Source organism: Ranitomeya imitator, chromosome 7, assembly GCF_032444005.1.
Source record: "Ranitomeya imitator isolate aRanImi1 chromosome 7, aRanImi1.pri, whole genome shotgun sequence".
Classification (NCBI taxonomy): Eukaryota; Metazoa; Chordata; class Amphibia; order Anura; family Dendrobatidae; genus Ranitomeya; species Ranitomeya imitator.
Window position 1 is genome coordinate 38,347,712 of NC_091288.1, and position 16,442 is coordinate 38,364,153.

Genomic DNA, 16,442 nt, shown 5'->3' on the forward strand with positions numbered 1-16,442 from the left:
TTTGAGCAAGTGAAATGCATGCTCAATTGGGTTTAGATCTGGAGATTGATTTGGCCATTGCAGAATGTTCCACTTTTTGGCACTCATGAACTCCTGGGTAGCTTTGGCTGTATGCTTGGGGTCATTGTCCATCTGTACTATGAAGCGCCGTCCAATCAACTTTGCAGCATTTGGCTGAATCTGGGCTGAAAGTATATCCCGGTACACTTCAGAATTCATCCGGCTACTCTTGTCTGCTCTTATGTCATCAATAAACACAAGTGACCCAGTGCCATTGAAAGCCATGCATGCCCATGCCATCACGTTGCCTCCACCATGTTTTACAGAGGATGTGGTGTGCCTTGGATCATGTGCCGTTCCCTTTCTTCTCCAAACTTTCTTCTTCCCATCATTCTGGTACAGGTTGATCTCTGTCTCATCTGTCCATAGAATACTTTTCCAGAACTGAGCTGGCATCTTGAGGTGTTTTTCTGCAAATTTAACTCTGGCCTGTCTATTTTTGGTATTGATGAATGGTTTGCATCTAGATGTGAACCCTTTGTATTTACTGTCATGGAGTCTTCTCTTTACTGTTGACTTAGAGACAGATACACCTACTTCACTGAGAGTGTTCTGGACTTCAGTTGATGTTGTGAACGGGTTCTTCTTCACCAAATTAAGTATGCGGCGATCATCCACCACTGTTGTCATCCGTGGACGCCCAGGCTTTTTTGAGTTCCCAAGCTCACCAGTCAATTCCTTTTTTCTCAGAATGTACCCAACTGTTGATTTTGCTACTCCAAGCATGTCTGCTATCTCTCTGATGGATTTTTTCTTTTTTTTCAGCCTCAGGATGTTCTGCTTCACCTCAATTGAGAGTTCCTTTGACCGCATGTTGTCTGCTCACAGCAACAGCTTCCAAATGCAAAACCACACACCTGGAATCCACCCCTGACCTTTTAACTACTTCATTGATTACAGGTTAACGAGGGAGATGCCTTCAGAGTTAATTGCAGCCCTTAGAGTCCATTGTCCAATTACTTTTGGTCCCTTGAAAAAGAGGACGCTATGCATTACAGAGCTATGATTCCTAAACCCTTTCTCCGATTTGGATGTGGAAACTATCATATTGCAGCTGGGAGTGTGCACTTTCAGCCCATATTATATATATAATTGTATTTCTGAACATGTTTTTGTAAACAGCTAAAATAACAAAACTTGTGTCACTGTCCAAATATTTCTGGCCTTAACTGTATACTCGAGTATAAGCCAAGAATTTCAGCCCATTTCTTTAGGCTGAAATTGCCCCTCTCGACTTACACTCAAACGATTCCCAGGGGTCGGCAGGGGAGGGGGAGCGGCAGCTGTCTAATCATACTCACCTGCTCCTGGTGCGGTCCCTGCACGTCCCTGGTTCTCCGGGCACCGGCAACTTCTTTCTGTATTGAGCGGTCACATGGTACCGCTCATTACAGTAATGAATATGGACCCGACTCCACTCCCATAGGGGTGGAGCCGCATATTCATGATGCGATTAGTGTGTGCACCACCCTCTGCCTGAGTGTCAGTGCAGAAGACACGAAAGACACAGCGGTGCCCAGCTGTGGAACGGGGAACAGGTGACTATAGCAAGTCCCGGGGGCCTGAGTGATGAGAGGTGAGTATGTCATTTTTTTTTTTAATTGCAGCAACAGTATATGGGGCATAATAGTCTTTGGAGCATCTTATGGGGCCATAATCAGCATTTGTGGAGCATTATACGGGGCAAATGTGTCTATGGAGCATCTTATGGGGCCATAATCAACATTTGTGGAGCATTATATGGGGCAAATGTTTCTATGGCGCATCTTATGGGGCCATAATCAGCATTTGTGTAGCATTATATGGGGGCAAATATCTCTATGGAGCATCTTATGGGGCCATAATCAACATTTGTAGAGCATTATATGGGCAAATGTGTATATGGAGCATCTTATGGGGCCATAATCAGCATTTGTGGAGCATTATACAGGGCAAATGTGTCTATGGAGCATCTTATGGGGCCCATCATAAACTATATGGAGCATTATATGGGGTGTATTTTGTATGGAGCATCTTATGGGGCCATCATGAACTGTATGGAGCATTATATGGGGCTCCTGATTCAATATGGATATTCAAAAACACTTAACCTACTAATGCCTCAATTAATTTTACTTTTATTTGTATCTATATTTTTGACATTTACCGGTAGCTCCTGCATTTTCCACCCTAGGCTTATACTCGAGTCATTAAGTTTTCCCAGTTTTTTGGGGCAAAATTAGGGGTCTCGGCTTATACTCGGGTCGACTTATACTCGAGTTTATACGGTAAATAAAAAATAACCTATACATGCTTGGAATCTGCAAACTCGTAATGACCTGGAGAATCATAATGGCAGGTCAGTTTAAGCATTTAGTGAACATAGCTAAAAAAAAAAATAATTGTGGAATTGCACTTCTTTTGCAATTTCACCGCATTGGAATTGTTTTCCCAATACACTATATGGTAAAATCGTTCTGCAAAAAACAAACCCTCACACTGACATATTGATGGAAAAATAAAAAAGTTATAGTTATGGGAAGAAGGGGAGCAAAACAACGAATACGTAAAAGCAGAAAATGCCAAGATGGTGTAGAGGTTAAAATTATAGCGTAGATTTTCAAATTCCAGTTGCAGTATTGAGAAGAATTTACAACAGCTCTTCTTTTGCAGCCACAACCTGATGAGCTTCACTTATACCATGCTTGGATGGTCTCAAACTGAGAATTAATCTACCTTTCGAAAACATCCTTCAGAACACAGTCAAACTACGGCGGATTATCCTGTACATAACCAATATTCATCATCCTTGAGTGAAGTGTAATTTGTACAATATTTACTCTTTTTGTTCTTCTTTTCTATTTTCGGGCTTTTCTCTGCTGCACATATTAAAGGATAAATTCAAGTATTCATTAAAAGCAAACAGATTCTTTATTAATTTTTCATATGCACTATTTCTGAGTGGCTTAATCCATCCTGTTTCTCGTTTTTCCGCTGTTTATTACACAGTGTCTGCATCACATAGCGATGGTTTCTATATATCACTTCAATGAGCAAAGAGATTTTATAGCTCCTAATAAATGTGACCTGTATTTCCTTGCCCCGTTATTGTATCGTTCATAAAGTCTAGAGAGCAAACACACATAAATACAAATCTTCAAAAAAAGAGTTTTGGTTGATACTTATGAACTTTGGAAATATGAGTTCAATCCATGGATGTGGCTCGAGTAGAGGCTTATAGAATTGTGATTAAACAGGGTATTGATAATAATAATATAATAATTTTTATTTATATAGCGCCAACATATTCCGCAGCGCTTTACAAATTATAGAGGGGACTTGTACATACAATAGACATTACAGCATAACAGAAATACAGTTCAAAACAGATATCAAGAGGAGTGAGGGCCCTGCTCGTAAGCTTACAAACTATGAGGAAAAGGGGAGACACGAGAGGTGGATGGTAACAATTGCTATAGTTATTCGGACCAGCCATAGTGTAAGGCTTGGGTGTTCATGTAAAGCTGCATGAACCAGTTAATTAATTTTTTATTTTTTTTTTTAATATAGGCCACACAGGGATCGTTAGGTTAATGCATTGAGGCGGTAGGCCAGTCTGAACAAATGAGTTTTTAGGGCACGCTTAAAACTGTGGGGATTGGGGATTAATCGTATTATCCTAGGTAGTGCATTCCAAAGAATCGGCGCAGCACGTGTAAAGTCTTGGAGACGGGAGTGGGAGGTTCTGATTATTGAGGATGCTAACCTGAGGTCATCAGCGGAGCGGAGGGCACGGGTAGGGTGGTAGACTGAGACCAGAGAGGAGATGTAGGGTGGTGCTGAGCCATGGAGTGCTTTGTGGATGAGGGTAGTAGTTTTGTACTGGATTCTTGAGTGGATGGGTAACCAGTGTAATGACTGGCACAAGGTAGAGGCATCGGTGTAACGGTTGGTGAGGAATATGATCCTGGCAGCAGCATTCAGGACAGATTGGAGCGGGGAGAGTTTGGTAAGAGGGAGGCCGATTAGTAGAGAGTTACAATAGTCCAGACGAGAATGAATAAGTGAAACAGTAAGAGTTTTTGCAGAGTCGAAAGTAAGAAAAGGGCGAATTCTAGAAATGTTTTTGAGATGCAGGTAAGAAGAGCGAGCCAGTGATCGGATGTGGGGGGTGAATGAAAGGTCAGAATCAAGGATGACCCCAAGGCAGCGGGCATGTTGCTTTGGAGTAATGGTGGAACCGCAAACGGAGATGGCAATGTCAGGCAAAGGTAGGTTAGTAGAGGGAGAAAACACGAGGAGTTCAGTTTTTGACAGGTTTAGTTTCAGATAGAGGGAGGACATGATGCTAGAGACAGCGGTAAGACAATCACTGGTGTTTTCTAATAAGGCAGGCGTGAGATCAGGAGAAGAAGTGTATAGTTGGGTGTCGTCAGCATAGAGATGGTACTGGAAGCCAAATCTACTGATTGTTTGTCCAATAGGGGCAGTATACAAAGAGAAGAGGAGGGGGCCTAGGACTGATCCTTGAGGAACCCCAACAGTAAGGGGAAGGTGAGAGGAGGAGGAACCAGCGAAACATACAGTGAAGGATCGGTCAGAGAGATAGGAGGAGAACCAGGAGAGAACGGTGTCCTTGAGGCCGATGGAGCGGAGCATAGTGAGGAGGAGCTGATGATCCACAGTATCAAATGCTGCAGAGAGATCCATAAGCATTGATAAGCATTATGATACTAGGCTAGAAAAGTGAGCTGAACAAAACCCTATCCATGATGCTGGGTTAAACCCCAATCTCATATACATACCTATCAACATTTACTATGCACAACTTGGGACTAGAGTTGAGCAAATTTTTCAAAATTTGATTCCGATTACGATCAACAGCGAATATTGTATTTGCAACATTCGCCAAACACAGCCGAACGTCATTGGAGTCAATGGGAGTCGAAATGACCAAATATGTTCGGAATTGATTGCCAAACATAAATTCGGCACACATAGGGTACCAATACGGCACAAATTCAGATTCGGCGAACGATTCTGAACCTATTCGCTCAACTCTACCTAGGACAGTTAGACCCCTACTCCAGGAATGCTATACGCAACAGCCAATTTTGCATGTGCTTTGGCAAAGGTTACTTTTTTGGTGGTCCTATTGAAGAACCTCCATCATCTTGGTGTTTCTGTAAAGCTCAGCCACACCATGGGCTTCACTGGAGATTGTTGTTTGTACTGTAAATATAAAAGAGTAAAGTGCAGGAGAACAAATTTTCACAGATCCCCTAGGAAGGCTCGATAAAATAAAGTGAAAAGTGCTAATAAAATGTTTTTAAAAATATAAATGAAGCATTCAAATTTGAATCACCAATCTTTAAAAATATAGAAAAAAAATAATAAAGAAAATATACATATTTGGCATCCATAAAAGTTTGATTTATTAAAATATCAACATTTAAACCCATATGATAAATGTGTAAAGAAGAAAATTGAAATGCCACAATTTTCATTTTTAAATCTCTTCCCCCAAAAATGAAATGAAAAGTGATTAAAACATGATATGTACCTTAAATCATATGCAATAAAAGAACAACATCTACTGTAGGTATATGAAAAAATAATGCTCTTGCACCGATCCATCAAAAAAAAAAAAAAAAGATTTATAGGTTTCAAAAAATGGGGACACAAATTACATTTGTTTTCCTTGCGATACTTAGAATTTGTTTAAACCACCACAATAATTTAGAAATAATAATAATAATAAAAATAATAAAACATAGCCTACAATTATACAAAGATATATGTTTGGCATGACCATAATCGTTAAAAATTAAAACCCCTAAAAAATGTTAGAGTTATGTTTCCTTTTCCCAATTTTGATTTCTTTTACCATTTTCCACATTATTATATGGTAATATGATTGGTGCCAATCAAAATTACAACACGTCCTTAAAAAAAAATAGCCTTCATACCGATGTGTCAATGGAAAAGTTAAAATAAAGATGATGGCTCTTGGAAAAGAGGAAACAATGAAAGCATAAAAAAAGAAAATTTGGAACCATATGAATAATTTTGATGATGAAAGAAGTACATAACGCTTGGCCTGCAAGAATCACAACGTAACTGGTAACTAAGGTGATATTTGAAAAGGAACCTAATAACAATGTAATACAAACACAAGTAACATAAAAGGGAGATTAGCATAAAAGGAATTGGCGCTAACTGACCCCTAACGCAATCTGTTCTGATCCGTTTGCCATGAATACCATGGTTAAGGAAACAGGATAATAGGATGGCGACTGTAGTAATTGAAATAATAAATTGAAATGCTACAGTAGTAAACAATTGCATTGCCTTTAGTAGCGGAAGGATTTTATGGTGATATATAGGTATAGGATAATAAAGGGAAATTTATCAAAAGTGACCTTCTTGTATCATGATATTGCTCCAATATCTCCAGAAGAAAAGGGCATAGCTCATGTTGTCCTTATAAAAAAGGCATATAGAAAGTAACCTTCATTTAGAGATTTTACCGTTTATATATATATATATATACAGTACAGACCAAAAGTTTGGACACACCTTCTCATTTAAAGATTTTTCTGTATTTTCATGACTATGATAATTGTACATTCACAGTGAAGGCATCAAAACTATGAATAATAATAATAATAATAATTTTTATTTATATAGCGCCAACATATTCCGCAGCGCTTTACAAATTATAGAGGGGACTTGTACAGACAATAGACATTACAGCATAACAGAAATACAGTTCAAAACAGATACCAGGAGGAGTGAGGGCCCTGCTCGCAAGCTTACAAACTATGGGGAAAAGGGGAGACACGAGAGGTGGATGGTAACAATTGCTTTAGTTATTCGGAACGGCCATAGCGTAAGGCTCGGGTGTTCATGTAAAGCTGCATGAACCAGTTAACTGCCTAAGTATGTATCAGTACAGACACAGAGGGCTAATACTGCATAAAGTGTATGAGAACATGATGCGAGGAACCTTTTTTTTTTTATTTTGTTTTATTATAAATAGGCCACACAGGGATCGTTAGGTTAATGCATTGAGGCGGTAGGCCAGTCTGAACAAATGAGTTTTTAGGGTACGCTTAAAACTGTGGGGATTGGGGATTAATCGTATTAACCTAGGTAGTGCATTCCAAAAAATCGGCGCAGCACGTGTAAAGTCTTGGAGACGAGAATGGGAGGTTCTGATTATTGAGGATGCTAACCTGAGATCATTAGCGGAGCGGAGGGCACGGGTAGGGTGGTAGACTGAGACCAGGGAGGAGATGTAGGGTGGTGCTGAGCCATGGAGTGCTTTGTGGATGAGGGTAGTAGTTTTGTACTGGATTCTGGAGTGGATGGGTAACCAGTGTAATGACTGGCACAGGGTAGAGGCATCGGTGTAACGGTTGGTGAGGAATATGATCCTGGCTGCAGCATTCAGGACAGATTGGAGCGGGGAGAGTTTTGCAAGAGGGAGGCCGATTAGTAGAGAGTTACAATAGTCCAGACGAGAATGAATAAGTGAAACAGTAAGAGTTTTTGCAGAGTCGAAAGTAAGAAAAGGGCGAATTCTAGAAATGTTTTTGAGATGCAGGTAAGAAGAGCGAGCCAGTGATCGGATGTAGGGGGTGAATGAAAGGTCAGAATCAAGGATGACCCCGTCCCCAAGGCAGCGGGCATGTTGCTTTGGAGTAATGGTGGAACCGCACACGGAGATGGCAATGTCAGGCAAAGGTAGGTTAGTAGAGGGAGAAAACACGAGGAGTTCAGTTTTTGACAGGTTTAGTTTCAGATAGAGGGAGGACATGATGTTAGAGACAGCGGTAAGACAATCACTGGTGTTTTCTAAAAAGGTCGGTGTGATATCAGGAGAAGAAGTGTATAATTGGGTGTCGTCAGCATAGAGATGGTACTGGAAACCAAATCTACTGATTGTTTGTCCAATAGGGGCAGTATACAACGAGAAGAGGAGGGGGCCTAGGACTGATCCTTGAGGAACCCCAACAGTAAGGGGAAGGTGAGAGGAGGATGAACCAGCAAAACATACAGTGAAGGATCGGTCAGAGAGATAGGAGGAGAACCAGGAGAGAACGGTGTCCTTGAGGCCGATGGAGCGGAGCATAGTGAGGAGGAGCTGATGATCCACAGTGTCGAATGCTGCAGAGAGATCCAAGAGAATTAGCATGGAGTAGTGACCATTAGATTTAGCTGTTAGTAGGTCATTAGAGACTTTAGTGAGGGCAGTTTCAGTAGAGTGTAAAGAGCGGAAGCCAGATTGAAGAGGGTCGAGAAGAGAGTTATCTGAGAGATAGCGGGTAAGACGGGAGTGGACCAGGCGTTCGAGGAGTTTAGAGATGAAGGGAAGATTAGAGACAGGTCTATAATTAGCGGCACAGTTTTGATCGAGGGATGGTTTTTTAAGTAATGGATGTATGATGGCATGCTTAAATGAGGAGGGAAAAATACCGGAAGTGAGGGAAAGGTTGAATATTTTTGTTAGGTGAGAGGTGACAGCCGGGGAAAGGGACTGGAGGAGATGTGATGGAATGGGGTCACTGGTGCAAGTGGTCGGGCGAGAAGATGCAAGGAGCCTGCTTACTTCTTCTTCTGTAACTGCTTCAAAGTCAGAGAGTGAACTAGATGCAGTGGGGGAGGGAGGACAGTGCATGGTATGAAGAGATTGGGAGATGATTTCCTGTCGAATGTGGTCAATTTTTTCTTTGAAGTAATTGGCCAGATCGTCAGCACGGAGATCCGTGGTTGGGGCCTGCTCTCTTGGGTTGAGTAGGGACTGGAACGTGTCAAAGAGACGTTTAGGGTTATTGGACAGGGAGGTGATGAGGGTGTTGAAGTAGGTTTGTTTGGAGAGGTGAAGGGCAGAATTGTATGTCTTTAGCATGAACTTATAATGGATGAAATCTTCGGGTAGATTAGATTTTCTCCACAGACGTTCTGCGCACCTGGAGCACCGCTGCAGGAAATGTGTTTGCAGCGTGTGCCACGGTTGTTGCCATCTGTGCCGAATTGTTTTATGTATAGGAGGAGCAGCTTCATCCAGAGCACTTTGCAGGGTTTCATTGTAATGCTTCAATGCAGAATCAGGACATGAGATGGAGGAGATAGGGGCCAATGAGGACTGCAAGTTCTTCATAAGTTTCTGGGTGTTAATGGCCTGTATGTTTCTATAAGTGTGGAAAGTGGGGGTGACCTGAGCGGGATGGCAGTTCTTGATAGAGAATGAAAGAAGGTTGTGGTCAGAGAGCGGGAGAGGGGAGTTTGTGAAATCATCCACTGAGCAAAGTCGGGAGAAGACCAAGTCAAGGGAGTTTCCATCTTCATGTGTTGGAGAGTTAGTATGCTGTGAGAGGCCGAAAGAGGAGGATAGAGATAAAAGGTGAGAAGCAGATGGGGAGAGGGGAGAGGCAATGGGGATGTTGAAATCACCCATGATAAGGGTGGGGGTGTCACAGGAGAGAAAGTGTGGAAGCCAGGTGGCAAAGTGATCCAGGAACTGATGAGAGGGGCCGGGAGGACGATACACCACCGCCACTTGCATGGAGAAGGGGACGTAGAGTCTGACCACATGGACCTCAAAGGAAGGGAAGACAAGTGAGGGTACTTGGGGGATAACTTGGAAAGTACATTTGGGTGAAAGGAGCAGACCAACGCCTCCACCTGCTCTGTTGTCTGATCTTGGGGTATGAGAAAAGTGTAGTCCACCATATGAAAGAGCAGCAGCAGCAGTGGTGTCTGACTGCTGAATCCAGGTTTCAGTAAGAGCCAGGAGATTAAGAGAATTAGAAAGGAAGAAGTCATGAAGGAAGGAGAGTTTATTACACACAGAGCGAGAATTCCAAAGGGCACAATTGAAAGAGACAGAAGGCATGCAGGGAATATTAATAAGGTTAGAGGGGTTTCTGGATGTAGCAATTGGGAGGTTTGACTGGCTATAACATGGGGGGCCGGGGTTTGGAGATATGTCTCCAGCGACTAGGAGAAGGAGGATCGAAAGAGTGAGCAGATGGTTAAGTGATTTGTGAGAGCGTCTCTTGTGTTGGATGGTGGGACTGAATGGATCTGTGCTGTTAAGCAATATGAATAGAGCATGAGTGCTATACATAGGAGAGGCAAGGACAGAGGGGCCGATATGGATGGAGTGTAGAGAGTTAATGCGAGGGCGGTGAATGTGAGTGAATGCAGCAGCCAGAATATAGAATATACAAATACATATGGTGAATATTTGTTCTGTTCCAAATGAACAGGGAATAGATTTAGATTGTCTTACCTGTCTCCTGCCCAACTGCCATGTTATAACTGCCGAGTACTTAGAAAAAAAAGTACTTTGAATAAAAAATACACGAATAACAGTGCACGAATGCACCCCTGCACGAATGCATCCCCAAGCTAAGTCTACATTTATAGAAGGCTAGCCCTTAGATCTCTCTTTTTTTTTTTTGGGTTAAAGCTCGTTAGCAATCAATCTAACTCAGTTGAGACAACAGGACACAATAAATGTAGTGATCAGATAAACAAATGTCCAGGTCTACATGGATCATAAACCACTTTGAAACAGTTATGTGATCTCTCTGAGTAAGGACATGCAAAAGTCAGATTAAATATCTATAAACACAAACAAATGCATAATAGGATGAATAACATATACAGATATATGCAGGATTCAATGCCGAAAATAGAATGACTCAGATACCATCCAAGCTGCTTGCTGTCAGGGACTGGAGCAATAGACATGCAGGATATTTCAGCTCAGAGAATGAATGATATGTTTACCATCCAAGCTGCTTGCTGTCAGGGACTGGAGCAATAGACATGCAGGATATTTCAGCTCAGAGAATGAATTAACATGTGTGGAATTATATACTTAACAAAAAAGTGTGAAACAACTGAAATTATGTCATATTCTAGGTTCTTCAAAGTAGCCACCTTTTGCTTTGATGACTGCTTTGCACACTCTTGGCATTGTCTTGATGAGCTTCAAGAGGTAGTCACCGGGAATGGTCTTCCAACAATCTTGAAGGAGTTCCCAGAGATGCTGAGCACTTGTTGGCCCTTTTGCCTTCACTCTGCGGTCCAGCTCACCCCAAACCATCTCGATTGGGTTCAGGTCTGGTGACTGTGGAGGCCAGGTCATCTGGCGTAGCACCCCATCACTCTCCTTCTTGGTCAAATAGCCGTTACACTGCCTGGAGGTGTTTGGGGTCATTGTCCTGTTGAAAAATAAATGAGGGTCCAACTAAATGCAAACCAGATGGAACAGCATGCCGCTGCAAGATGCTGTAGTAGCCATGCTGGTTCAGTATGCCTTCAATTTTGAATAAATCCCCAACAGTGTCACCAGCAAAGCACCCCCACACCATCACACCTCCTCCTCCATGCTTCACGGTGGGAACCAGGCATGTAGAGTCCATCCGTTCACCTTTTCTGCGTCGCACAAAGACACGGTGGTTGGAACCAAAGATCTCAAATTTGGACTCATCAGACCAAAGCACAGATTTCCACTGGTCTAATGTCCATTCCTTGTGTTCTTTAGCCCAAACAAGTCTCTTCTGCTTGTTGCCTGTCCTTAGCAGTGGTTTCCTAGCAGCTATTTTACCATGAAGGCCTGCTGCACAAAGTCTCCTCTTAATAGATAGATAGATAGATCTATAGATAGATAGATCTATAGATAATCTATAGATAGATAGATAGATAGATAGATAGATAGATAGATAGATAGATAGATAGATAGATAATAGATGGATATAGATGGATAGATTGATAGATAGATCTATAGATATATTTCAAAGAAGAGGCAGCACTCCATCATTTTAGTGTTAGACGTGCAGGATTTTAACCAACCCACTTTTCTAGGCTTGAGAAAGGCTCATTCAGAGCTGAAACGTCACCCAGACAATTGGGTTGATTAAAATCCTGCACGTCTAACACTGAAATGATGGAGTGCTGCCTCTTCTTTGAAATATATATGTGAAGTTGGGATAAGCTGGACGGATTCCCTGGGGGCCTTGCACCCGAAGGTAAGAAAAATTATGCTGTTCCTTTTTTTATATTATTAGATCTATAGATAGCTAGATAGATAGATAGATCTATAGATAGATAGATAATAGATAGATAGATAGATAGATAGATAGATAGATCTATAGATAGCTAGATAGATAGATCTATAGATGGATAGATAGAATGATCTATAGATAGATTGATCTATAGATAGATAGATAGATAGATAGATAGATAGATAGATCTATAGATAGCCCTCAGCTGTCTGCTTAGCCTTTACTGGCTATTAAAATAGGGGGACCCCCCAAAAAAAAAATGACATGGGGTCCCCCTATAATTTATAGACAGAAAGGCTATGCAGACAGCTGCGAGCTGATATTCATAGCCTAGGAAGGGGCCATGGATATTGCCCCCCCTGGTTACAAATACCATCCCCCAGTCACCCCAGAAATGGCGCATCTGTAAGATGCACCAGTTCTGGCACTTAGCCTCTCTCTTCCCACTCCCGTGTAGTGGTGGCATATAGGGTAATAAGGGGTTAATGTCTCCTTGGTATTGTAAGGTGACATTAAGCCGGGCTAGTAATGGAGAGGTGTCAATAAGACACCTCTCCATTACTAATCCTATAGTAGTGAAAGAGTTAAAAAAAAGGCACAGCCAGAATAAAGTATTTGAACATTCTTAATTTCACCATACTTACAACCACGCCAAATTCCTGCGACGCCCTCGATCGCCTGCAAAAAATAAAAAATAATAAAGCAACCGTATAATCCCTATGTGCCCTGTACGACAATTTCCCCTATAGAACAGTGACATCAGGTGATGTCACTGCTTTATAGGCCTCACAGTGATGAACTGACAGGAGATAATGGCTCCTGCAGTGCATCACTGAAGAGGTTACTTGAGTTCATTGCTCTCACTTTATGGCAATGCTGCATGGGAATTTTCCCATGCAGAAGGGCCGCAAGTGACAGTATGAACTATACTGTACTCACAGCGGAGGGATACAGTGCGGAAGGATTCCTTCCGTCATTGTATCCCTGAGCCCCTGGAGAGTGGTTGCATCTGCTGATGTGGCAGCTCTCCACGGGAGATCGTCGTGGGACAATCATATTAATTGGATTACTGCGGATCAGGGAGTATATTGTTGGTTTATTATTTTAATATTTTTAACAGGTGATCGATGGCTTTGGGATCAAGGTGATTGGTAAGTATGTACTCTATTTTGTATGTACTGTATGTTCTCTGTGTTGAATGTACTGTACAGTATGTACTGTATATGTGTGTTTTTTGTTTTTTTTACATTCAACACATTAGCCGGATGATGGGACTACTACTGTCCCATCATTGGCTAATGTGTCAATCACTGTAACTGTAGCAGGCATAGCCGGATGGGACTTGTAGTCCCATCGGATGATGCGTGCAAACACACACACACACAACCCCCAAAGACCCTCCGCACAGCCCGCAGACCCCCTGCACAGACCCTTGGACAGCGCTGCACAGCCATTGACAGCCCACAGATGCCCTGGACAGACCTCCGGACAGCACCGCACAGCCCTGCAGACCCCCGAACATCGCTTCACAGCCCGCAGACCCCCAGATAGACACCCGGACAGCGCCACACAGCCCCGGACAGCCCACAGACGCCATGGCACACCCCCACACAGCCCTGGCAGACCCCCAAACACCCACATACAGCCCCGCAGACCCACACACAGACCCCGCCCGCACACACAGACACTCCCATAGCTCCACCCACACACTTCCCTCCACCAATCTGCAGCATTTCATCTGCAGCTAAACCACAGATCTTTTTTTACATCTGCGGTTTTGCTGCAGATGTGCCTGACTCAATGGAAGTCAATGGGTGCAGAAACGCTGCAGATCCGCAAAAAGAATTGACATGGTCCTTTTTTGAATCTGCTGCGTCTTCAGTGCGGAATTCTCTGCTCCATTAGCACAGCATTTTTTGCCCCCATTGATATACATTGTACTGTAAATCACTTGCGGATCTGCAGTGTTTCTGCGCGGAAAAAACGCTGCGGATCTGCAGGAAATCCGCAACGTGTGCACATACCCTCAAACCGCTCATCAAACAAATTTGGCACGAATAGGGTACCAATATGACATGAATATGGCAAATTCAGATTCGGAGACCGATTCCGAATATATTCGCTCAACTCTAATCCTGATTCACAAACTTTTGTCATGAGAACAAGTCCAGAGAAGTCGGCAGGAAGTCGGCCCTTGACTAAGGCGCAGTACCTGCTGAGTTTGCTATTTTCAGAGACAGGAGCCCATTTTCCTTAAAGTAGACAACACTTTTAAATCTCTGGTATCTGAGTTATCTCCTGTTCTGTTACTGCAATGAGTGCGTTACCCTGATCAAGAACCGTAAGCTGGATATATCCATCAGAGTGGTAATGAGTACATGTGGCATTTATATAATCTTAGGTGGAATTTCCTAGGTTCCGGAAATATATGGAGTTGAAGGTATGACATTTTCTAACTTTACATGTATACCACAATGCAACAAGGTATCTTGAAGCAGAAAACAGCGACTCAACAATAGAGATGATCGAATCCATCAAAATTTGAATTTGGTGGATTTGCGTGAATTTGGCAGGGAAATTTGATTCACATTGAATAATTCCATTGCAAATCAAATCATGTCTGCTCTTTTCCCCTCTGTTCTTTCTTCTGCCTTCTTCACTTTCTGGGCTTGTGGTGCTGCCACTTTTTCACTGGGCCCCATGTTGTCTAATGGAGCACAACACATCATTGACATCAATGCAACCTCCGATCCTCACAAGATCTCCTTCTCTATTCCCCTCTTATCTCCTCTTCCCACAATCGCATACAAGATTTCTCTTGTGCATCACCCCTACTCTGGAACTCTCAACATATCAGACTCTCACCTACCATCGAAACCTTCAAAAAGAGCCTGAAGACCCACCTCTTCCGACAAGCCTACAACCTGCAGTAACCACCGATTGACCAAACCACTGCACGACCAGCTCTATCCTCACCTACTGTATCCTCACCCATCCCTTGTAGATTGTGAGCCCTCGCGGGCAGGGTCCTATCTCCTCCTGTACCAGTTATGACTTGTATTGTTTAAGATTATTGTACTTGTTTTTATTATTTATACCCCTCCTTACATGTAAAGCGCCATGGAATAAATGGCGCTATAACAATAAATAATAATAATAATGACTAGCATCACTTCCATGTGATGACACGGGGCCAATTGAAGAAAAGAAGCAGCAGATACCTGGAACGAGAAGAAAAGCTGAAGAGAACTTGGCGACAGCTGAACAGGTACGGGGAGGGCAGAGGATTGGTGAGTATAATGGTTCAGTTTTTAAATCCCTTCTTGTCTGGCAGTCATTATGCAGTATTAATTATCCATCGAATCCCCAAAAATGCATATTAGTTAGAATTTAATGGAGCATGATTGATCACTACTGCATTCACACAGGGCTCTTCAGAGCACTAGTTACTGAAATCGGTAAACGCCTCAACAGTCGGACCCCCTATGATTAACTCCATGCTCACCTGTATAATTGAAAGCTGGTGGCTCCTGGGAGGAAAACACCTTGGCACCGCACTTTCAGTACAGCAGACGGTGACCTTCATAACACTATTAATCTACAGATTAATCCCTTATATGCAGGTTAATAGAGTTTTCCGATCTGACAGTTTCCCATTAAAAATTTGGGATTCGCATTTTGAGCATTATGCCCACCTCACTACATCCCCCACAGTGCATCCTATACATACATAAATATACTGTATATCTGTTTGCAACATCCCATTAATCAGATTGTGTCTGTACATATGAAATAACTCTTTAATTCCCCATTATTTCTAAATCCATTTGCTGAATAATGGCATAAATTGCTAACTGTAGAGTGGCCAGCTGCCAATCAGGCTTTGCAGTTGCCACTTAGATTAAATAAGACCTATAGGCTTCGTAGCTGTAAGGAAAAACTGCGTTTTATGACTTAGTTTTCTAATTGCACATTACATTGATTCTTCTTTATTTCTGCACTTCAAAACACAAATCATCAAGCAACAGGAATATGTGCCAGAGTCTTCACATCTTTAGGATGATTTATCAGGCAAATTAACAGTTCAGCAGCCTGATACTTTCTCAATATTTCACATTAACTGAATTAGAAAGTATATATGCATTATGCCAGCGCGGAGGAGGAGGGAAGGTTACCGCAGACCAGTTTCCTGGTGATTCAAGGTTGGGAGATGAGAATATCGAATTAGGATATATATTTATCAGTAAATTTACGAACAACTAGATCTCCCGAAATGTAATACTGGACAATTCACTTAATTCATTGAAGGATAGATTTGCA